Here is a 23,209-nt window from a genome sequence, read left to right as displayed (position 1 = left end):
CTACAGTGATTCACTTATCAACTGTGGCATATTAGAGCTCTGGACATGAATTTAATGGAATCCAGGGCGACGTCCGCCGAGAACTGGGTAGCTGAAATGATCTTAGTGAGATCTTGGTGAAGATGCACATCTTGGCTCGAGATGCAGTCCTGCAATTGCTGCAGCCACATGACCGTTGTGCGGTTGAAACAGGACGCTGCCGCGGCTGCCCAGGCAAAAGCGTTGAAATTCTTATGGAGAGTAAGCTCCACACGCTTGTCCTCTGGCTTCAACTTGTCAGCCACGTCACCCGAAACTACTGTGGATGTGTTAGCAAGAAGGGCGATCGGGGCATCTACCGTGGGAAGTTGCAGAGCCTGAGAGAAGGCCTGCTCCGTACTGTAATAACGCCTATCATTGCTCCCAGGATTGGGCAAGGGGGAAGGCCTCACCCACTGATTTTTTAACCACTTCGAGGAAAAGCGGAGGGGCTGGGACCTCCTCTTTAACTGTATTGGGATTTATAAACATGGCCAAGTTGGGACCCCTGTGCTGGGATACTGGGGGAGCCCCAGGGCCAATCTGAGTAGTCTTTTTGGCCTTGTGTAACATGGGCTTGAAGGCAGGGGTGAGGGAAGAGACCCGGGAATGCTGGGGCTTCTGGAGGAACGGAATCCTCATCCGCCAAAAAACCCAAGTCTGGGTGTGTCACCTCCCCCAAGATGGAACCTTTGCTGACTACCGAAGGGGAAGGAGGCCTAGGATTATCCTGTCCCCTGAAGGAGGAAGGGGACCTGCGCCTGGAGACCGTGGATGGTCTGGGCACCCCTTGGGAGGAACGGTCCCTCTGGGCAAGGCCCGAGGAAATACCCCTAGATATAGCTGCAAAGATGAGTCTCCTAATGCTATCAGGCAGCTGGTCCAAATCCTCCAAATCTTCCTTGGAAGGGTCCCGTGATAGAGGGGGGCAAGTTGGGTGGCCAGGAGGTAGTCCTGAGATCTTCTTTCTCCTGGATCCTCCACCCTTTCCCTATAAGCTCTAGGTGAGATGGTGCGGTGAAGGAGAGGCCACCCTTCTTGAGGGGAAATTGAGGGAGAAGAAGGACTGAAGCCCCTAGGAGGCGAACCAGAGGTGTGAGACCAGGGCTTAATCGAGGATCTAGATCTGCTGGGGGATTCAGGCCTAGTTGCCTGGGCCAGCCTTTCTGTCCTAGCCACCTGTTTTTCCAGGGTTTTTGGTCTTCTGGATTCATCTCAAATGGATGCTCTGGAAGGGCGCTGGTTGGCTGTAGGCCTAGAGGCCGCTGCCCTGGCCTTAAGTCTGCCCTGGCCCTTCTCCTCTAGATCTCCTTGGGCCTGCACAGGTTCTTGAACTGTGGAGGCCATGCCTCACTCATGTGCTTGTTGGATAGACTGTGATTGCCTGCAGGCACTGTGCAAATCCTGCCGTGCCTCGTCGTCTGCGAGCCTCGATTAGTAGCCCCGATGCAGGCCACTGCTGATATTGCAGCAAGAGGCCACCGCCCATGAGGTCGCACCAAAAATGGCTGCTGTGCCTCGTGGGTAGTGAATCGGGCGTTCGCAGGGTTCTGAAATTGGCTCTGAGGGGTTAGCCTCGCGACAAGCCGAGTCCTTGAGACTCCTGCGCCTGGACTTGCAGTCCTCCTGCTTCCACAGGCTGTGCCGCGCCGTTCGGTGAATTCAAACAGGCGCGCCCTCTGGTACTGTATCAGGCTGTGGCAGCTCTTTGAAGCAGCGGCGAAGCCCCAGCATCGGCGCTGAAAGCAGATCGAATATCGGCCAAGCAGAAAGATTTAATTTGCTAGAGACCTCACTTGAGCCGCCGAGACTGTAATTAGAGAAACTGCCGCCGCTGTGCTCTGAAGGAGCAGACATCTCTCTGACTTGCTGCAGGGTAGGAGGTAAAGCCCCCTCCGTTTTCTCTGTGAGACTTGAAACAGTCTCTTCTGGCTGCAGTCTGTTTTAATCAAATTTAGGCTATCCAATTAATTGAATTAATACACAAGTTGAATTGTACCTCACTGGAGCCACAGCTAGTGCTTGGACCAAAGACTGAGGGAAACTGGGAGCCAAGAGGGAAAGGAGGATATTTAAGAAAAATCCCTCAGTCTCTGGACCAATCAGGCTGTGACTAAACCCTGTTGTAGCCCCTCCCACCAAAACTACAGAAAATTGACCGATACTCTCGCCTCCACATTTAGTAATCATAAATATGATTAACAATAGAGCAGTAAACAGTTGGGATCTGCCCAGTGATAAAGGCCTCTTCAGTATGTGATCTTTCACATTTGATTTCAAGGCAGGGGGTGCAACTAAATTATCCATTTATCAAATTTATAAAGCTGCCTATCTCACAAACATGAACCTAGGCAATATATAGCAATAGCAATAGCACTTAGGCTTATATACTGTTTCATAGAGCTTTACAGCCCTAAGTGGTTTACAGAGTCAGCATATTGCCCCCAACAATTGGAGTCCTCATTTTACTGACCTTGGAAGGATAGAAGGCTGAGTCAACCTTGAGCCTGGTGCAATTTGAATGGCCAAATTGCAGGCATCTGGCAGCAAGCAGAAGTAACCTGCTTAATTTTTGCTCCAAAAGACTCATTAAGGCTTATTTTCTGGTTAGGTCTTATTTTGGGAGGAACATGGTATTAAATGCATCCCTGACTGACAATCTTAACAGGGGCTTGTTTGGGGGGGGTAGGACTTATATTATGAGCACCCTGAAAAAATCATGCTAGGGCTTATTTTCAGAGAAGCAAGGTAGTAAAAGAAAACAATAAAAAGTCTTAAATAACATTAGCAGCGTAACAATTAAATATAAATATTTTTATTTATGTTTAATTAATCATTTGAGCTGGTGACAACCACTTGTTACTTTTCTTATCTAATTATCTGGAACAGGTAATCTTTGGCAAACAATAGCAGTTGGGACTGGAATTATAGTTGCTGAGCATAAAGCATGATTTGCTGCTTATTGACAGTTCCAGCTGTCATTAAGTGAGGACTATGTGGGACTCGTGGGACTCGTGGGACTCCTTCAGACTTCCTACCAGTTTTCCCACTAACTTTGCTGATGCGAAGCTGGCAGGGAACATCAGAAATCGTGATCGAATGAACTTGGCTGGCTGCAACGTCATAGTTATGAGCTGGGTGCCAAACTCTTACAATGGAATCACATGACCACAGGGACAGTGCAATGGCCAGAACACCAAAGGCCAGTCATAAACACCACTCATTCAGCACCATCGTAACTTGGAACAGGTGCTGAGTGAATGGACATAACCCAAGGACTCTCTATATTAGTTCTCCATTCACAGAACACCTAAATTGCAAAGCTGTTTCTTAAGCAGAAAAGCAGCTACATCCAGCACAACCTTATCACCTCAACAATGGATTTTCAGAATCAGAAACAATTCCATCTTGTTATTTTTATGTTGTTCTCCCAACATCCAGTCCGCAAACATCTAGACATACGTGGAGATTCTCAAAAAATCTAATTTTCAGCTTGCAGAAAACTACAGCTAAGTATCAACTAGAGATGCTAAACGGCAAACCTGCAAAGGAATCTTCCCGTGGCTTCATAAGCATTAAATAATATGAAAGAGAAATAGAATCACTCCCAATTCCCAAGATTACATGCGCATATCCCTCAGTGTCACCTTCTGACAGCAACCAAATAAATAATAGAAGCAATGCAAAGTAGAACTTCCTGTCTCTAACATTCAAATGCTCCAAGGTAATGGGAACAAACGTCCCTAAAATATCTAGGAATATCAACAAGGTTGTGCTCCCTAACTTTTCTCCAGAACAAACCCTGGGTGACCAGACCAATCTTCGGCCAAATATGGAACTGAATCCACATTGACAAGGGGCTGGATTAGTGTTTCTCAACCTTGGCAACTTAAAGATATGTGGATTTCAATTCCCAGATTTCCCCAGCCAACCAATCTGGAACTTGAAGTCTGTACATCTTAAGAGTTGCTAAAGTTGAGAAACACTGGTCTAGACTACGGGTGGGGGACTATGGCCCTGTTATGATTTGTGGGGTTTCAACTCCCAGAACAACCATGCTACGGTAGCTTGGGAATTCTGAGAGTTAAGGTCTGCAGGTCATAAAGGGGCCATAGTATCAGAGGTGGTATTCAGCAGATTCTGACCAGTTCTGGAGAACCGGTAGCAGAAATTTTGAATAGTTCAGAGAACCGGTAAACACCACATCTGACTGGCCTCGCCCCCATCTATTTTCTACCTCCCGAGTCCCAGCTAATCAGGAGGAAATGGGGATTTTGATGTATCCTTCCCCTGGAGTGGGGAGGGAATGGAGATTTTACAGTATCCTTCCACTGCCAAGCCCACCAAGCCACACCCACCAAGCCATGGCCACAGAACCAGAAGTAAAAGTTTTTGAATCCCACCACTGCATAGCGCCCTACCTCTGGTCTAGATGATCAAAATGAAATCAGTTAGAAGGCTTAGGAAAACATACAGATTGCAAAATTAAAGTTTTTATCCAGGAATGTAAAGGATTTGATATTCCACAAAATATGTTGGCTTCCCAAAAATATGTATGCATATAAAAACTCAGTAAACATACCAATGAATGTGCAAGAGAGAAACCAAGACTTTTATACTGAAGAACTGAATCTAGTCATGTAATCCTAGCCAGCTGATCTTTAGTACTAGCAGAAAATGTTCTTTGTAGCTGATTCCAGATCATAATACAGAGAGAAATATCCCCTTGATGAACACTTGGAAACAATTCTAAAGACGGGAGAAGGAAGAAAGTCTTTGCTGTTACTTACAAGCTTCTCTTTAAAAACAAAAGCCATCCTAAACTGATCCTCAAGAGTTGGAAAAGGCGACATAGCATAAACATGTTCTCTGACTCTATCCAAGGGGCTGACCACATTTTTCCCCAGTCCAGCTCTCTCCAATTATATCAGACTACAAATCCCATCACTTCTAGGGTGTTTGCCTCTAAATTGATGGGATGTATATTGTATTGTGACATTTCTGAGTTAGCCCAGTTGAGCCAGGGAGTGAGAATGATCCAATTCCATTTTGTTCTGGTGGACTTTATAAAAAAATGTGCTGAGGTAGTTTCAAAAGATTACAGAAAATGATAATATCGAAGTTCCTCTCCCTCTCCCACAGCATGTACCTGCATGTACAGAAAGAGAGGGGGAAAGATTCATAGATAGATGATAGATCAGGAGTGTCAAACTCAATTTCATTGAGGGCGGCATCAGGGTTGTGTTTGATTTCGGGGGGTCAAGGTGGGTGTGGCCAGGGCGGGCATGGCCAGTTCAACATGTTGGGGGCATCTGTGGTGACCAGAGCGCTCTGCCAATGAAAACGGGCTCCTAAGCTCCATTTTCAGCTGTGACAGCCTCCAGCAGCCCTCTGCCAGTGAAAACGGAGCTCGCGGGGGTGGAGGGGTGACAGGAGCAGCGGTGAGTTTCCATTTTTTTGTTACTTTGCGGCGGGTGGATGGAGCCTCCTGTTACCGCTACGACCGGTTCACCCGATCCGGGCAGAACTGGGAGCAACCCAACTCTGGGCAGGAGGCAATTGCAGCCAAAAACAGAGCTCTGTTTTCACTGGCAGAGGCACCGCTGGTCTTTTGCTGTTTCTAGAGCAGTTCCGTGGGCCAGATCTATGCACCCCGTGGGCCGGATCTGGCCCCAGGGCTTTGAGTTTGACACTCCTATGTTAGATATAGATATAGAGAGATAGAGGTAGAGATATATTGTATCTTCATGATTACCCTGTGACATGATAGTGCCATGCACATGCTTGGAAACGCCGAAGTCTTTAAAGGACAGATAAGGAGTTCGGGAGGGCGGGCCCTCCGGAGCACCATACTGGAACAGTACCCAGTGCTCCTGGCAGACTCCGGTATGCCTGTACTGGGTCGTACCACCTGCAACCCACCACATGTGCTATTGCGCGAGCACAAAAAGATTCGCCATCACTGTCCTAAGACACAATATGCACTTGAGGCTGGTGATTGAAGAAAATGTTTGGACACCTCCCTCAAAAAAAAACAACCTACCACGCTGCTCCTTGAAATTCTGCTCTGCTTCATGGCAAACAATAAATAGAAATGTTGCTATGTTCAAAATGCAGCAGAAACAATAAATCCTTCTAAACCATTACTCAAAGGACTTCTTCCACCCTTCTTCCTTAGCTCTCCTAGGCTATTCACAGATGTGTGCATCATATACTCCTCTCTTTATTACGGCTGCAGAATTTTTTAAAAATATCCTTGGCAAGAAAATAACTGAACATCTGCAAAATAGAAGGGGGAGTGGGAGGAAAGGTTCTTTTCTTTTCTTTCTCTGGGTTGGCTTTAGTGCTTGAATGCTAGAAAGGCTCCTTTGGCGCAGAAGCCGGTTCTTAGACCAGCCAACCCCCCAACCAAGCTTCTCCCAGATGTGTCAGTCTACAACTCCAGATGTGACAACCTGGCTAGGAATATAGCCACCGGTGATAAGGCAGCCCACCAGACAACCGACAGGTTTGGGAAGGTTGTTTAGGATCTAAGTCAGAGGTCTTCAACCTTGGCAACTTTAAGCCTGGAGGATTTCAACTCCCAGAATTCCCCAGCTAGCAAAGGAAGTTGAAGTCCTCAAAGCTTAAAGTTGCCAAGGTTGGAGGCCCCTGATCTAAGTGACCATTCTATGCACAAACCAGCATCCTTGTGTCTTCCAGAGTGGGTGAAATTTGAGCCTTTTTATTTTCATTTTAAGAGGGAGAATAGAATTTTGTTTTTAAGCCGACACCTGAGCCATGAAGATTGCAACTCAAGTCTTCTTATTTTTCAAAGGGCTGCAGGAGGCCGTGAGGAATGACCAATCTAACATTATGTTTTCCTTGGGGGCTGGGGAGGTGACTTTAAAGGTGGCAATGGCAAAGAGGAAGGAAGACAATAGGCTGTCCATTCCCCACCCCCACCCCCTTTAACTACCTCTGGGTGTTTATTTACAGCAAAACAAGCTGAACCCTGGGCGCCATTTTGTGCTGTTCCTCTCGCCTCTCCCATGTTGGAGGGTTAAAGGGAGAAGATGAAAGACTTTTGCCCCCCCCCCCCCCGCTGCTTCATTTTTAGCCTTACATTGTCACAAATGTTGATGTCAAATTTGACCAGTACAATTTCAGATTATTGAGGGGGATAGAAATGAATTGGGGGAGTGGGGGGGTCTCTCTTGCAACTTGCAAGTTCTGAGTAATGCACCCTGTCGAACATTAATGGCAAATGTGAAACATTAAAGTCATTTTTCCCCCTCCCAGTCCGGAATGATAGGTTTTCAGCTGAACTTTTATTTAGTAGCTGGCTTTTTTCTTTAATAAATGTGATAAGCACCTCAACTCTGGCAAAACTGATAGTGTATTCCCCTCCAGACAAAACACTACAATTTCAGAATCCACTCTGTTGCTTATTAGCCACCACTGACTCGGGCAAGATAAGACGGTATTTTCCTGTGTATAAGCACCACTGCAAAAAATTACAACAGCTGCTCGAATTGAGGGAGAAAGCTTAGAATAGCTAAAGGATTGCCTGCACCATCCACAGCAGTGATGGCAAAACTTTTCAGCACCAAGTGCACCAATCGGAATGTGTGTGCGCATGTGCACCGGAAACCCAAAGACCAGCTAGCTAGCTGGCATATACATTCCTGTTTTTGGGGTGTTTGGGGGCCATTTTCAGGCCATTTTAAAGGGAGTTATTGGGCTGTTTGGGGGTCATTTCTCAGGCCATTTTTGGACAGTTTTCAGGCTGGTTTTGGGCCATTTTCAGGCCATTTTTTGCCATTTGGGAGGCCATTTTCCAGGCCATTTTCAGACAGTTTTCAGGCTGTTTAGGGGGCATTTTGGGGGCCATTTCCAGGCCATTTTAAAGGGAGTTATTGGGCTGTTTGGGGGCCATTTTTCAGGCCATTTTCAGACAGTTTTCAAGCCATTTTCCAGCGCTCTGGTGCCTGTGAAAATCAGCTGGCCTGAGCGCATGTGTGCATCAGAAACCAGAAGAGCATCTGGCGATGGTACATATGCCCACAGAGAGGGCTCTGCGTGCCATAGGTTCACCATCATGGTTCACCATCATGGATTATAGACAGCAAAGGTGGAATAAGAAGCCATCCGATTATCATGAAAAGGAATGAAAATCTGCCAAATGGGCTCTAATAGCAGTAGAAAAGGAGGTAATGCTGACCCTACCCCTGCCTCTTAGTCCAACATACTAATCAGCTGATGTAATCATTGCTGTTCCTATACAGTGCTGGCAAAGAAACCATCACGCTCACACTTAACAGATTGCACTAATGAAGACTGCCACTGAAGACTTCAACAAAGAAATTGAATCTGCAACCATGATTTTATCATGCTGACCATACATGCCTACTGTCAACATGTGTCGAAATGTATTTTCTATATACTTTAGAAAGAACTTACTAGGAATAATGAGAATTAAAGTCTGATCAATCTGAAGGTTATCCACCTGGTTTTCACTAGTTTGTTTGGGTAGAATTGCCTGACAGTGAAATGGACAGCGTATAAATTTAATAACTAAATAAATAAGAAAATAAATTGATTTATATAACTGCCCCCTTGGCTTGCAATTCAGGGTAGCACCCATTATTATAAAATATAATAGAACATACTGCAACAGGGGCAACTTCAAAAAAACCCAAATAATGAGAAACAATCAAAATATCCTGCCCAATCAGTGCCTACAGAAAATCATTTCTTTAAAACCTTTTGAATGGCAGGTAAGGTCACAGCTATCCTAATATAGGTATTGCAGTAACCCAGATAAAAAAATGAGGAAGGCATGAGTGACTGTGAGTAGGGCCTCCTGAGCCAGGAATGTGTGCAATTGGTACATAAGATTGTTGTTGTTGTTAGTTGCGAAGTTGTGTCTGCGACCCCATGGACAACATTCCTCCAGGCCTGTCTTCTATCATCTTCTGGAGTCCATTTAAGCTCACGGCTACTGCTTCGGTAACTCCATCCAGCCACCTCATTCTCTGTCATCCATTCTTCTTTTCCCCTCAATCTTTCCCAGCAATAGGTTCTTCTCCAGTGAGTCCTTCCTTCTCATTAGGTGGCCAAAGTATTTGAGTTTCCTCTTCAGGATCTGGCCTTCCAAAGAGCAGTTAGGGTTGATCTCCTCTAGGACTGACCAGTTTGACCGCCGGAGACTTCTCCAGCACCATAGTTCAAAGGCCTCAATTCTTTGGTGCTCAGCCTTCCTTATGGTCCAGCTTTCACAGCCATATATGGCAACTGGGAAAACCATAGCCTTGACTATACACACTTTTGTTGGCAGGTTGATGTCTCTGCTTTTTAGTATGCTGTCTAGATTTGCCATAGCTTTCCTCCCCAGGAGCAAGCGTCTTTTGATTTCTTGGCTGTAATCTCCATCTTGGAGCCCAGGAAAATAAAATTTGTCACTACCTCCACTTCTTCCCCACCTATTTGCCAGGAATTGAGAGGGCCAGATGCCATGAACTTAGTTTTCTTTAATGCTGAGTTTCAAGCCAACTTTTGCACTCTCCTTCTTCACCTGCATCAAGAGGCTATTTAGTTCCTCTTTACTTTCTGCCATTAGAGTGGTATCATCTGCATATCTGAGGTTGCTGATATTTCTCCTGGCAATCTTAATTCTAACTTTTTGATGGATTTGTGTAAATGTCTTTTCAGTAACTGGAACCATGTGGAAAAGGCTCTTTTAGAAAATGAAAGTTGGGTTCCATCTACCCAGGCCTCTCAGCAAATGGTCAATTAGTTATATGCTTTAAAAGGGCACTACGGTGCCGTATCAAAACAGGAAGGAATTTCCAGCAGCAGTCTACATAGTATGAAAATATTGTTAGAAGCTCTTAAATTAAAAATAGACCCACTCACCCCGGCTATAATCATCTTTCCCAGCCATGATACCCTTTCCTTTTTACAAGCTATGCCAACAAATCCAATGGAATTCATATACATGAAGTCCTATCATTGAGCAAAACAAGCCCTTATGCATCAAGTTACTAATATTTCCCCTATTTCTTATGTCTACCTCTATACAAGATTCTGGACAGGCCACCATTACTAGTCCTAGTGTTGATACACATGTTTGTATTGAAATATAGTCCTTCATTGTTTAGCTGTTCAATGTTTCAATATACCATTCTAATGCCAGTCACTGTATTATTTAAACATACATAATACCATCTTTCAACCTCTAATCTTTCCATCTAGCTATTGCTTTTATTCTCTTATGTAAAAATGTGTATTCTTATTTTTATCTCTATTCTAGCTTTTAGTCAAGCCACCATTATATTAAAAGACATTTCCTTTCTATCCATCATCTCTTGCCCACTTTAATACTTCAATTCTTATTCGTTTTTTTTGACTTGCCTCCCATTTTCCTCTCTTGGATCTTTGTCTCTATCTACACTTTACTATTTTAGTCTAAATATTTCTCCCATCTCTCCCATCTTATGCTGCCAGGCCTCCAGCGTCTGCCCGAGTTCCTATCTCCCTTTTGAAAGTATCTTCCTGTTTTTCTAATTCCACTTTTAAATAGGAAGTGCATTTCTTGTGCTGTTTGCAATTCTGCAGCAAGCATGTTTAGAAGATCGTGCGGGAAGACATTTTAGATAATTTTAAAAACAATTCCTTTCGAATGAGGTACAGCAACCTGCACAGCATAAATATGAAATTCTTTCCAAATGCTGTATAAGAGATCAGCTTGAATCATGGGACCAGGAGAAAACAAGAAGGGGAGCTTAGAATGGGGGAGTCAGCAACTTTCTGAATCAATGGCATTAAACCATTGGGATATATTGGGGGATCTTTCTTCTTTGTAACACCCAACCACATTCAGCTCAATTTTCAATCCAAACTTGTTTTTATCAACTCTTCTCAGCATATAAAACCTCATCCCATTTTTAAAATTCTAATCTGAGAAGTCTACATAACACAGTTTGCAGCCTTATCATAAGGATTGCTTCTACATTCTACAATCAATGAATTCCTCCAATACCCTATTTAAGATACAACATCCAAAACGTCCACTACTGGCATATTTGCACGGAAAAAAGAAGTTATGCACAGAAAAAGGTTTGTTTGCTCTACTTAAGCCTTCATCACTCAAATAAAGGACAAAATAAGCCCACTGCTTTCAAAAACGAATGAAAAGACAAATCAATATATACAAAAAGATTCAGAGATTACGTATCACATTTTGACCCGATCATTGTAGGATAGTTCTTGTCCAAGATGGAACCCACTAAATCCTGTGTGAGGATATATGGTGATGGTGTGACAAGAATATCTCCAATAACACTTGGAGCGCTGACAACCAAGTATAATCCTGTAGACAGATCTCATCAAGTTCTGAGATCTCAAGAGGCATACTTAATTCAAGTCAAGAGACAGCAAGCTAAAGATAGAAAAGTGTTTGACTAGAATGGGATAATGTAGCCCGCCGGCGGCCTGCGGAGATGGCAGCAGAGTCGGACAGCAAGGAGATTGGAGAGGAGCATGGGCCAGTCCTGGGGGCTGAGGAAAGCTCAGATGAAGACTCTGCATCGGAGGCAAAGAGGGAGATAGACAGCAGCGAGGCAGAGGAACAGCTGGAGCCTATTCCCTGTGCGTGCATGTGCAGAGATGCCAGAAGACACAAACAATTAAGAAAGCAGGGTCGACTTAAGAATAAAGCCACACCTTGGAGGTGATTGGCCCCTCCCATAGGAAACAAAAGAGGAGTGAATGGGCAGTGGGCTTTGGCAGGAAACAATAAGTTCATTTGGTCATGTCAAGAGAGAAAAATTCTGTTTGTAACTATAAGAGACTCTGTGCCAAGTTTCGCCTTGCCTTGTGTTTGGAAGTAGTTATTTGGCAGCTCGCCAAACGAGATAAGGTTCGTATTTGATAAACAACCCTCTGAAAGACTGTTCGCTAAGCCTTGTGAACTGTGAATGAAAGGAATCCACAGTCGTGTAAATAAAAGGGGTTTTGCCGGGACCAAGACTCCACTTCTTGCCTGTTAAGGAAGCTTAGGTCAGAACAAATAAGATGCCTAACAGTACAGGAATAAGAAGCCTGCAAGATACTCCTGAAGAGAAATAGCATCTCAACCAGAGATACAGAAGAAGATATACAGTGCCTTATTAGGAACAAACTAATATAAGAGCATCATCTATGTCAGGCTGTCAAACTGGCAGCCTGCAGGTCGGATGTGTCACACACAGACCTCGTCCACCCCAGCTCCGCAAAGGCAAAAAACATCGTGATACGTCAAGTGACATGATCAAGTTTGACACCCGTGATTTTATGACTTTGCTTTGTCTATTCCTGCATGACCTCATCAGCTTGTGAACTACAAATGTTTAACTGTTTTTGCATTTGCTAAAGATGTCTGATCACCATGTCTCTGGTTTCTATATCACTACCACTACCCTAACATTGTAAACCAATTAACATTTGGTAATTGGATTCCACCTATCATATTTGGCTAGTAATCCCGATCAAGAATAAGACATAGTTTTCCTAAGATTTTTAATAAGCCGTGAAGATGCCTGCTTGTAATAACTGGTTTCTATTAATAGGCACAATGAAGGAACTGCTTTGAATCATTTAGTCAAATTAAGGATGACGCATGAATGTTAATCATAGTTTCAGTTGCCCGGAAGAATAAAAAAGAGCATCAGCCAAAGTTACAGTTCAACAATTCCTGGAAAGCCATCAGTTTCTCATCTCTCTAAATAACCTAAAAGGAAACCATGATTTTTTCCCCAGGTGAACGAAGTCTGTATCTAGCATATCTATTAAATTAAGCTAGTCTAAATAAATTGCAGGGACGCAGTGGCTCAGTGGCTAAGATGCTGAGCTTGTCGATCAGAAAGGTCAGCAGTTTGGCACTTCAAATCCCTAATGATGCATAACAGGGTGAGCTCCCGTTACTTATCCCAGCTTCTGCCAACCTAGCAGTTCGAAAGCATGTAAAAATGTAAAAAAGTAGAAAAATAGGGACCACCTTTGGCGGGAAGATAACAGCGTCCCGTGCGCCTTCAGCATTTAGTCATGCCAGCCACATAACCACAAAGACATCTTTGGGCAGCGCTGGCTCTTCAGCTTAGAAATGGACATGAGCACTGTCCCCTAGAGTCAGGAACCACTACCACGTTGTGCAAGGGGAACCTTTACCTTTAAACAAATTGCAAAAGACTGGCTACTCTTGGTCACTCAAGGAAGAGCCAATGTGAAAAAGCATTTACTCTCCACTAAAGTCTATAAATACGGTCCATCAGTGTTCATTGCTGATTTAAACTTACAATTTAAAGTACCGTATAAGATGCACCTCCCCCCCTAAAAGAGCGTGGAAATGTTGGTGTGTCTTATACACCAAATACAGCCATTTTTGGCCTCCTGAAACCCCGTCCCCGCACCCCATTTTTGTGAAAAAGGGCCCATTTTTCATAAAAATTGAGGCCTTTTTGCCTTCCCCCAGCAGCACTCTGCAGGCTTCAGCAGGGCTGGGGGAAAGCAACAACGCCACCATTTTTGCAAAAAATGGCCCGTTTTCCACAAAAACAGGGCCTTGTTGCCTTCCCCCAGCCCTGCTGAAGCCTGTAGAATGCTCCTGGGAGCCGGGGATTACAAAAACTTTTTTTTCTTATTTACCTCTTCGAAATCTTGGTGCGTCTTATACACTGGTGCATCTTATAGTCTGAAAACACGGTAATAAAGAGGGAGGCATAGGAAGGAGGGAAGCCCTCAGTAATACTTTTGTCGGAAGACCAATGGGATTCATCTGAATTCTTTATCAACACCATTTTTCTCAACAGAAGAACTACCATATTTTTAGAGAATAAGACGCACCGGAGTATAAGACGCACCAAGGTTTTGAAGAGCCATTTTTTAAAAAAAAGTAGGTAGGTAGATAGAGGGATAGATAGAGGGAAAGAAAGAAATACAGTAGGTAAGTAGGGAGAGAGGGAGTAGTTAGGTAGGTAGATAGACAGACAGACAGAAATAGACAGAGATAGAGAGGGAGAGAAATACAGTAGGTAGGGGGAGAGAGAGTGTGTGTAGATAGGTAGGTAGGTAGGTAGGTAGGTAGGTAGGTAGAGGGATAGAGAGAAAAATAGAAAGAGAGAGAGAAATACAGTAGATAGGCAGGGGAAAGAGAGATTAGGTAGGTTGGTAGGTAGAGGGAGAGAGAGAAATAGAGAGAGAGAAATACAGTAGATAGATAGGGAGAGGGAGAGAGTAGGTAGGTAGGTAGGTAGAGAGGGGGGGAGAGAGAAATACAGTAGGTTAGGAGAGAAAGAGTAGGTAGGTAGGTAGGTAGGTAGGTAGGTAGATATTTCCAGGTATTTTTATCCATGTGCTGGAGAAGGAAATCACTGACAATCTGCAGCACCTAAGACTTTGTTTCTGCTGGCACAGCACCTGATCAATCTAATTCTCATCAATCAGTTAAAGAGCTTTCCAAAAGGAAAAAAAAAGTTTTTGCACTCTGCAAACCTCCCAAAAACGGCCCCTTTTTCACGAAAACGGCCCCATTGTTTTTTTTAAAAAAAGGCATGAATAGCCTTGGGGGGGGGGGCTTGCAGAGTGCTCCGGGGGAGGGCAAAAATGAGCAAAAAATGGCCTATTTTTTGTGCAAACAGGCCAGGTTTTTTTAGTGCTGCTTGGAGGGGGGGACAACAAAAAAGCAGCCCGTTTTTTGCTCATTTCTGCCCTCCCCAGCCCCCAGCAGCTCTCTGAAAGCCTCCATAAGGGTATGCACAGCCATTTTGGTGAAGGGGGCAGGAGGCAAAAAATGTATTCAGTGTATAAAACGCATGCACATTTTCAGCCACTTTTTTGAGGAAAAAAGGTCCGTCTTATACTCCGAAAAATACGGTAGATATAAGTGGCAGAAGGCTTGTCTTAGGCTTTTTGGCAGCCTTCCACATGATGGTTGGATGAGGTTTCAGAGAGGGAGAAATGTGCTCTCAAACTTAATTGTGGAGAAAAGGGAAACTTCTCTTAGAGCAGAAAGAATCATTCATGGAGATCATTATCCCAACACATGTATTGTAATGCGTTCTGGTGTGGTTCATGCAACCCACCAACTCAAAATCCAATACCCCCGCCCCCATTTACAGCATTATGCATTGTATCAATCCAGACGGAATTTCTTTCACACAAAGAAGGAAGGAGGTTACAGCCACACAAATAACTGAACAGAAAATATGCTTTATTAATTTTTTTAAAACATTCCAGAATTCCACCCCTTTTTGCGCCTATAGTTATGTGGGTAACAAAGCTACTCTTTAATCACAGAAAGCTTGCTAATCGATTATTATGCCTGAGGAAAGAATGCACAATAAAGCACCTATAAAAGCTTCTTGTGTCTAAAGATCTAAAGTTGTGATGTCAAACTCAAGGCCCAGAGGAGTGGATCTGGCCTTAAGTGTGCTTAGATCTGGCCAGCAGGGCCACCCTGGAAACAGCAAAGGACCGGCCTGCAGTGCCTCTGCCAGCAAAAATGGAGCTCAGGAGGGCCACAGGCAGTGCTCCGATGGAGAATGTGATTTATGACATACCCTGGGGGGAGGGGGGAAACAGGGTCATTACCTGGGCCATAAATTACGTGGGGTCAGAGGTGGCTTCACTTGAGTAATGCCGACATGCTGCTCCTAATAAATAACTGGATTTCTTTTGAAGTTTGGCTCGAGGCTCATGATTTAATTAGGGCATTGGTCGGAACCCTGACAGGGAGTTCCATTTTCTCTGGCAGAGGATTTTGGGAGGCTGTCACAGCCGAAAACGGAGCTCGGGAGCCCATTTTTCTTGGCAGAGTATTCAGGCAACCACAGACACCCCCGACACAAGTAACATCGAGCTGACCGGTAACAGAGCCGCAGCAGAGAGAGGAAAGAGCCACATGCGGCTCCAGAGCTGCAGTTTGCTGACCCCTGTTCTAGAGGAGTGAATTTTCTCACTTGACAGATCTTGGATCAAGGTTTCTGAAAGGATCACCACATGATTGTGGCTGTCATCTTGGTTTTTTTGGGGGGGATCCTCCCCTGAAATGTCCTCTAAAAAGCAAACAGTTCTGGGGTGTTAGCGTTTGCCGGAGAACTGGAACAAATTCAATTCCGCATCAGTTGCTGCAATCCTAACCCCACAAAAACAGTCATGTGTGTTTTATTAGGACAGTAACACAAAATTCTCCCGAAGTACATTCATAACCACCAGAGAGCAAAAGAGTCACATGAGATAACCACAAAAGTGTCAACAAACATTAAGTTAAGTCCAGGTGCAACTTGCAATATTGTGGTTTATCACTCTTAACACGAGATTTTCAAGATGCATCTAGAACACCACAGATGTAAACAGATTAAAGTAGCCACATCTGCTCCTCCTAAACATTGAAAACATTAGGTTTTTTTTTTAACCAAGGCCTTTAATACACCTACCAAGTAACTCCCAGGAATAAGGAAGGGAGGGGGGGGTGGAGAGAAGAACAGAGGAAAAAGGAGCAGTAGAAGACACACTAACTTGCCCCATAGTTATGTCGCTCAATCATTTAACCGTCCCCCTACTATTTCATCTTTAAAAAATTACAACCTTCAAAAGTCTTTTGAGGTTGAGCTTATGGAAGACCCAACAAGCTGGTAATTTAACTTGGAACAAACCAGATGCTACTGACTGTTATGTGGAATGTCTGTCGAGGTGGGAGGAAGGGAAGAAGCTTTTTCATGAACCTTTTCCCTAAACACTTCAAGATGCATTCTCCAAATGTTAGTGAGGTTTTAGTTTGTAAGCAGGAGTGGCAAGAAGACGAGGGATTGGCTGCACAACTGTTTGTATTTGCACAGTTACACCCAGATTACTAGATAGGGAAGGCAATAGATGAAACTATGTACCGTACTTGATTGGAAGAGATTTTGTGAAGCATTTCATTTTTGTTATTAACTAGCCGATAACCCAGGATTGTCAGGGTATTTATTTATAGGGGGGAAATGTCTGGACCCAATGTAATTTCTAATGTTGGATTTTTCCCCTTAAGAGAGGGAGCCCCTTGTGGAGTACTGTGAAGCCATTATCATGGCAACTCCGCTGCACTGTACAGTAGAAGCCAATTATGGCAGTACAGAAGAAGCCATTTTAAGGCACAACCGGCTGTATCTTAACAGAACACACACCCTGAGGGGTGTTGGGGGTGTCTTACCCCCACAGTATTTTTCTCCAGAGAGTAAGTCATCTGTATACCAAGTTTGGTTGAAATTGCTCGAGGCGTTCCAGAGTTACGCTGGAACACACACACGCACACGCACGTACATACACACACATTTAGATAGGTAGGTAGGTAGGTAGGTAGGTAGGTAGGTAGATATCACACTGCTGATTTCCTGGTTTAGCTGTCTTCAGCCACTTTCTAAACTCTTTATTACCACCAAAAGTGCCCTTGCATTTTCCATACCATTTAATTTTAACCATTCCTTGCTCTCTTTGCAAATCTCTGCAACTAGATTTCTTCTCCATATGTATTATAAATGTACAGGTAATCCTTGACTTATGACCATAATTGATCCCAAAATGTCTGTTGTTAAGTGAAAGGCTCTTAAGTCAATGTTGCTCCATTTTACAACCTTTGCCACAGTTGTTAATTGAATCACTGCAGTTAAGTTAGTAACACAGTTGTTAAATAAATCTGGCTTCCCCATTGACTTTGCTTATCAGAAGGTCGGAAAAGGTGATCACGTAAATATGGGATAAATATAAATATGAATCCATTGCCAAGCATCCGAATTTTGATCATGTGACTATTGGGAATGCTGCAACTGTTTAAATATCAAATACAGTCATAAGTCACTTTTTCAGTGCGTTGTAACTTCAAATGGTCCCTAAGTGAACTGTTGTAAGTCAAGGACTTCCTGTTACATGAGTAGAATAGATTAAAGAGACTGCAGATACAACTATGTTATATCAAGAATACTAAGCAAGAGAATATTCTCTAGTTTCAAGGGTGTCAAACTCAAGGCCCACGGGCCAGATTCTGACTGCAGGGTGCTTAGATCTGGCCCATGGGGCCACCCTGGAAACAGTGAAGGACCAGCCCGCAGTGCCCCTTCGAGTGAAAACAGAGGTCAGGAGGGTGGTGTGCGGTTCTCCCAACCTGCAACGGCCTCCTGCATCATTCTGCTAGCAAAAAAGGAGCTCAAAAGGGCGGCACGTTGCCCTCCCAAGCTCAGTTTTCGCTGGCAGAGTACTCTGGCCACCACAGGTGCCCCCCACATGAATGACGTTGAGCTGGCCACACCCACCCTGACCATGACCCCATGCCCCCCCGAGGTCAAACACAAGCCTGATGTGGCCCTCAATGAAATTGAGTTTGACACCCTTGCTTTAAGTCAATTTCCCCACATAGATTTGGGATTGCAACTTGCAAAACTCATAGAACAGAACTTCCAGAATAGCATCTAGAAGGAGCTAAACACTTCTAGGAGGAGCTACTTACTATATGTTGTAAAAAGCTTCCTCACGCTGCAGGCAAACCCTGCCTTCAGGAAAGAAATCACATACATCCAACCTAGTACAATATAATATACCAACTTGTCTGGGACAATGAGCTGAATTTATCTTTTTTATGACATGCCAGAGCAGAGGTATTCACTAAAGAGGAGGACATAAAAATAGGGGGAAGAAACCAAAACATATGTAATTTACATTACATTCGCAAAATATACTTGAAAATATGATTCTGTATATTTAATAATTTCCCCTTCTGTCACATTATTGTAATTTGTTGGCAACTGTTTGAGGATCCAGTCCTTGGGGAAGGGGTGTGTGGCTCATTCGGCATCTGGATTGTGTATTTCTATGGTAGATTTCATCTTAAAAAGCATACACCAGAAGCAAATAGTGAAGGGTAATCAAAGACAAAATCTGCTGCAAGAGTGCCATCTTTTCTTCTGTTAAAGAAACATCTAATGAACTATACATCCTCTCCATGTATTTTAAAAATATCAATGCCTCCATCTTAAATACACTTCTGCCCTTAAATTGTCTAATGTTGGCAGGTAGGATTACAATTATACTCCAGGATATCAAAAAAAGGCACAAGGAATGTACCTGAAGATGAAAAAAATGAGGCAACTGAGACCTGTAGAAAGATAAAGGTAGAAATGAGCCATTGCTACAAGTCTCAGAAATGTGTTGGCTTCTTCCTCCTTATTCTATCGCATCCCAACCCACCTCACCCCATTCACACACACACATTCTTTCCTATAATGTTATAATTTAGTGGAAAAATGTGTCTCTCTGTTGTTCTACTTAGGCATCTGGTGCTAGAAATTTAAAACATTGCACAAAGTTATGGAACATTTCATAGTTACATCCAAGAAGCTCTGACACAATGCAACAAATATCACAATTTTAAGAAAACTTGTCATTTCCAAACATACACAATATTGGGGAGGGGAGATGTCATAAAAGATTGGAAGGGTGTCTCAAATCAAAACACTGCCGAATTTCTATTGCTCAAAACAGCAATGGTGAACCTTTTTGGTGCCAAGTGCTCAAAGCAGCCCTCCCCCCACAAAATGCAAAGCAAATGTCCATGCACATGTGTCCCGCCCTATCCCCCACACACAAACATGTGCCCTGCCCCTCCACCCATTTTTGGCTTCCAGGTTGGTGCAGGAGGCCTTCCAGGTCCAAAACAGGGTGCGGTGTGGTGCACCCACAGGTGAACCCTCAAAATGCAATGCGAGTGCCCTCCATGCATGTATGCGGGCTCAGTGCATGCGTGCCCCATGCAGGCATGTGAGCTTCCACACATGCACCCCACGCAAGTGCGGCAGGGACCTGGAGACCAGCTGACCGGCGGGAGGTGTGCATGCATGTGTGGTGGAGCTGGGATGGGGCGACGGCTGGTGGGCCTGCAGACGAGGCTCTGCATGCCACCTCTGACATTCGTGCCATAGATTTGCTATCATGGGCTTAAAAGGTAAATGTTAATTGCCAGATGGCAACTATTTACAAGCACTAGCCCAGTGGTTCTCAACCTTCCCAATGCCATGACCCTTTAATACAGTTCCTCATGTTGTGGTGACCCCTAACCATAAAATTGATGTCTCAGTTCCTAAGACCATGTGAAAGGGCCACTCGTCCCCCAAAGGGGTCCTGACCCACAGGTTGAGAACCACTGCACTAGCCCAATAATCAGCACCTGAAATGCACCATTTCCTAACTATTCAGTGATTCTCCATTTCACTGTGGAAGTATGATTGGAATCTAGACTTATCCTTACCTACCAACAGACAGCCTGATGAGGTTGTGGGCAGGAATGTATATGTCAGAATACCTGCATGTGTGACACAGAAACATACAAAAGAATGTACAGGTGGCTCATGAGGGAATAAAACTGTCGCCACAAAATGTATTTGTCCATCTTTTTCCAGGATTGCATTTGTGTGTGGACAAAAACCTTAGTAACCAACCTCAGAGACCACTTTGTTACTTGCAGATATTTCACCCTCTCCAACTGTGTAACATCAACACTGCAAGTAAGTGTGAGGTTTGCCTTGTCATTATTGGTGAGGATGTGGCTCATGCATCAGGTTAGAAACTCGGAGGCCATGACTTCTAGTCTCACTTTGGCCACAAAAATCAGCTGGATGACCTTTGGCTAGTCACTTTATCTCATCCCTAGAAAGGAGGCAATGGCAAGCCACTTTGAAAACCTTTCTAAGAAAACTGCAGGGACTTGCACAGGAAGTCTCTCAGAATCAGACACACATAAAGGATTGAATGAAGAAAAAAGTTCCTTGATTGAAGTATTGTTTTCTGCTTGTTTGTCTGGTGTTTAATCCCTGCTTATCTGTTTATTAGCTGAACAAAGCAAAAAAAAAAGTTCCCTGACTAGGGTATTATTTCTTGCTTGTTTGTCTGGTGTTAATCTCTGCTTATCTAGGTGCTAGCTGCTGGAGTGGATGTACTGTGGTCTGTTTCTTTCTTAAATTATCTCACTTGAATGATACGTAAATGTGGTTTATTTCTATGTGTCTATTGACCCCACCCTCATTAATACTTATGATATTCCCTAGTCAGGTAATGAAATGTCTACAAGCAACCAAACTCTGAGAGTAGCAAGAGCTCCACCATTCAGCCCAGGAGCTACGTACATTCCCTTCCATGAAATCATTTTCTTTAAGAAATGGAGGATTATCCAACAACCTTCATCAACAAGAAACAACCTAGGAATCTGTAAGCAATAATTTCCCACCCCTTTACACTTACTGTACTTTTCAAACCAAGGCTTTATCCACCTTAAAGAATTATCTATGATTCTTTCACTACACCCCATCAGATCTTTGTGAAACTTTTCTCCTTTTAAATTTAGATAACACCATCACTGAAGAGCCTAATGCTGGGAAAGACTGAGGGCAAAAGAATAAGGGGAGGGCAGAGAATGAGGTGGCTGGATGGAGTCACTTAAAGCAGTCAGTGTGAGCTTAAATGGACTCCAGAGGATGGTAGAGGCCAGGAAGTTCTGGAGAAACATTGTCCATGGGGTTGTGATGGGTCAGGGATGACTTCACATTGTCCATGGGGTTGGGATGACTTCACAACTAACAACACACCATCACTCCTCCCTTGGTCTTCTTGAAAGCATCACAAAGCCCAAATGAATTATTCAATGCAGGGAGGGGAAGGGAAAAGTTTTATAGAACAGCATAGAAGTAGCTCGACAGATGTAGCTCAGAAGCAAGCCCCATTCCATGGGGGGGGAGCTTGTTTTGACACCCAGAGTGTAGCAAAATACAAATGGACTCCCGATAGAGTTAAATCCAACAGGCCTGTAGCAAACCAGCCAAACCCTGGAATTGCTTTTTAAAGAGATCCCTAGAAAGTTTTAGCCCCTTGGGGGGAGCTGTTTGAGGAAACACGGAATTGAGAAACCCAAAGAGCCCCCCTCCCCCAATCAAGCAAATCTTTTCTATGAACCTCGTAGTAAAACTAACCATTTCCAGCAGGAGCGCCCGCATCTTTTCGCAGCCAGTCACTCTTTTTCGCCTCTGGGGAATCCAATGCGCCAAACCATCCTCTTTCTAGCCCCACGTCCCGCCCTTCCAATCTTCGGAGAGGCCGGACACCCATCCGTCCCCGAATGAGGTGCCCAAAGATCCCGCTCAACGTCCAACCTTATGAGCGCACCCCTCGTCCTTCCACCCGCGACCTTTTTTTACCCGTTATTTCAGCTCCTCCGTTCGCGCCACGCCGCGCGTAAAAACTCGCTCGCCCGCTTCTCCAGCGCGGCTTCACCCAGCAAAACACCTTCCCCCGCGACGCATCCATCCCACCCGCCAAGCTTCCCCGCGCGGAGGAAACCACAAAATCCCCCCCCTTCCTTTCTTCCCAAAAAGTCCACGGGGAATTCCTCCGCCCGAACCCTCCCCCTCCTCCGTTTTCCGCCTCCCTCGACGCGGGCAGCGAGCGCAGAAGGGCGCGCGGTTGCAGCCCCGGCGCCGACTTACTTTGCTCCACGAGGATCCGCGGGCTGCTCTCCGTCCTCATCTTGCGGCGCTCCGATGGCAGCGGGGCCGCGGCTGCGGCAGCCTCGGGTCGCATAGTTCGCTCACCGCCCCCCCCCCCCCGCGCCTTTCCTCCCTTTTGTTAGCCCTTCGCGGCTCCGAAGGACGCGCCTCTCCCTCCCGCTCCGGCTCTCGGCGAACTAGCCCTTCGCTGGGCGCTCTGCGAGGATCCCGCTCCGCTTTCCGTCCCTCGCAGCTGCTTCCTTGCCCGGATTTCTCTCGTCTTTCGGCGGCTGTTTCCTCCCCGCGAGCATCGGCGCTTTGGCTCCCCGCCCCCAAGCCCCGAGCGTGCGGCGCGCTCTCGCTCCCTTTCAAAGCCTTAGGATGTTAATACCACCCTTTCTTTCCCCTCCGCCTCTTCCCTCCGAAGCCTTTTCTTCCCACCCCTCCCCGGCCTGACCCATCTTGACTCCCTTCCAGTGAGCTAATCTACTGCTGGCTGAAAAACAGGCCCTGTTTCTATGGAAACCCCGGATACGGGAGAATTTGGGGAGGGGGTGCTGTTGGCGCTTCGGAGTCCCTGAGGATGCACTGAAGAGAGGAAGCATCTCAATTCTGCTGGCTTTTGCTCTTTAAAAAAGAAAGAAAAATCTTTTAAAAAAATATTCTCCCTG

The 23,209-nt window shown here is 44.8% G+C and overlaps 1 protein-coding gene across 2 annotated transcripts in view; it reads right to left on the bottom strand.

Moving 5' to 3' along the window:
* Positions 1 to 22,895, bottom strand: part of DENND2A (DENN domain containing 2A) — a 94,416-nt gene extending 71,521 nt beyond the window's left edge. For both annotated transcript variants that reach the window (XM_032221559.1, XM_032221560.1), the window contains exon 1: positions 22,539 to 22,895. The gene's annotated coding sequence lies outside the window, so the exon portion shown is untranslated. The remainder of the gene's footprint in view (positions 1 to 22,538) is intronic.
* Positions 22,896 to 23,209: the final 314 nt, after the last annotated feature.

This window comes from Thamnophis elegans, chromosome 7, assembly GCF_009769535.1.
Source record: "Thamnophis elegans isolate rThaEle1 chromosome 7, rThaEle1.pri, whole genome shotgun sequence".
Taxonomy (NCBI): Eukaryota; Metazoa; Chordata; class Lepidosauria; order Squamata; family Colubridae; genus Thamnophis; species Thamnophis elegans.
The sequence above is the reverse complement of the archived record's forward strand: the minus strand, read 5'-3'. Positions and strand labels throughout refer to the sequence as shown.